This window comes from Aythya ferina (assembly GCF_964211825.1).
Source record: "Aythya ferina genome assembly, chromosome: 4".
In the NCBI taxonomy this organism is placed as follows: Eukaryota; Metazoa; Chordata; class Aves; order Anseriformes; family Anatidae; genus Aythya; species Aythya ferina.
The window spans coordinates 30,471,622-30,473,861 of record NC_140300.1 but is presented as its reverse complement, the minus strand read 5'-3'; positions in this window follow the sequence as shown (position 1 = coordinate 30,473,861).

Below are 2,240 nucleotides of genomic sequence, written 5' to 3'. Positions count from 1 at the left end.
AGCTGTGATGGGGAGGTTACCCAGCTAATTGTTGTATTGGCACTGTTAATTCCAGCGGCCGTACTGGCCTGGTCCCCCCACTCACTGCCCACCTCCAGCAGCCGTGCAGGGCCAAGCAGGGCCCACTGCGGGCTGCGGGAGCTCCCGGGGCTCTGGGCAGGAGGTGAGTGGGAACTCCTGTCCCCTCCCCAGGGGTGCTGGCAGCGGGGCGCCCACTGGGCAGCGGAGGAGTGAAGCCTGTGGGGCTGCAGCCCCGGGGCTCCCTGCCTCGGCAGAGCAGTGCGCGGTGACACGGGCACAGCCTTTCCCCAGGGGCTGCCCACCAGTCTCACAGCCTGACACCGCACATGGGGCTGCAGGTGAGGTGCCTGCCCCCACTGCTTGCTGAACGTCACAGCTAGGGGCTGGGAACAGCAGCCCCAGCCAGTGGGTTTGGGCTTGCAAAGAGACTGGGCGCTGTTTTCAGAGTGAAAAATGGAGGCTGAAGTCCCATGGGGTTGTGGCTCCAAAAAGAAATTAAGTCCTTCGTTTTCAGAACTTGAAAAGGGAGACTAATTACTACGGTTTTGGACCCCATAAGCCAGCTCTTTGGACCCCACAAACGACGTATTTTGGATGTTTGGGGGATTCACAAAGAGGCTGTCAGTTTTTTAGGAAGCTCACTAGATTAAACCTTGCTTTTTCAGCAGTTGAAAATGGGGACTTAAATCCTGTGGTTTTGGGGCTTCCCCTCCCACCCCTGCCCCCACCAAAAAAAAAAAAAAAAAAAAAGTTAAAGCCTTCATCTTCAGAGCTTACAACTGGAGACTAACGGCTGTGCTTCTGGGAGCTGCAAACAAGCTCAGGTGGCTGGCTGGGCGGCTCAGAAACAGTCAGGCTTTTCTGAAGCTCGCAAAAAAGTCTTTGAAAATGGAGACAAGTCCTGTGGGTTTGGGGCTCAGAAAAATAACAAGTCAGATATTTTTCATGCTTGAGAATGGAGGTCTAGTACTGCATTTTTGGGACTCTGATATGGAGGCTAAGTGCTATATTTTGGGGACCAAAACTGGAAACTAAACGCCATGTTTTCACAGCTTGAAAGCAAGGACTGGTGCTGTGCTTTGGGGTCCCAAAAAGGAGCTCCGTGTTTCTGAAGCCTGGACAAAGACCCAGTGCTGCATCTCCAGCAACTGAAAATGGAGGCTCAGTCCCATGTTGGTGGGCCTCAGGAAGCAGCTCCACACCCCGTTTTGGGGACCAGGCCACAGTGACCAGGTCAGCGGCAGAGGGATTTAGCCCGCGGGCAGGCCAATACTGGGCCCCTTGCTGTCTGTTACAAGCCTACCTTGTAGAGCAAAACGAAGGTCTGACTGCTGGCTGCTGAGGTCTGGAAGCATGGAGGGGATCGCCCTTCTTTGGAGATCTCTGGCGCTAGCAGGTTTTGTAGTGGCTGAGGCTGCTCCTCAGGACAATTTTCAGTGACTCAGGCATGGGCAGTTGTCTTGTGCAGTTTCTCGTTTCTCAAACCACTATTTCAACTCACGCAACCGTGTAACTTTCAAAGAAGTAAATGCTGGAATTTGCCAAGCCACCAAACACAAAGAGAAGATCAGGGATTACCTTGCAGCATGCGAACCGGTTCCTCAGCATCATGAAGCAGCGACACGGCAGATGAGAGCAAGCACCTCCAGCTTTGTTTCTTTGATGCACAGTTCACGCCCCTCTCGCTGCCATCACTGCATCCCTCGAGCCGGACACTGCAGCACCCTCAGCCCTGCGGGGCACCAAGGGCACGCACCTGGGATGTGCCCGAGAGGAGCCAGGGTCATCCTCCTCCCCGGGCCACGCACCCCCAGCTCAAAGGGATCGACCTGCACCGAGGGCCCGGCCACCTGGGACATGAAGCTACCGTGTAGAGCGATCCTGCCTTGCAGCTCCTTTCAGCAGGAGCAACCCACGCCAGCACCCCCAGAAAGCAGCAGGGGACAGGATGTGACTTCTCAGTGCCACCGGAGGGGCTTCCAGTCCTTGCATCTCTTCAAACAAAATGTCCCAAGGGAATTTGTGCAGCCACAGCAAACCAGAGCTTATTGACTCTGCTCAAGTCAGACACTTCAACTCGAGCATGCGATGCTGCACCAGGACAGCTTCCCAGGCATCTGACAAGCCAGCAACAGTTTTTTCCTAAAGCATTTTCTGTATAGCAAGGGCTGAAGCAGCACCCTACACCAACCTACAGTCAAGAGAATTCGGGACATTGA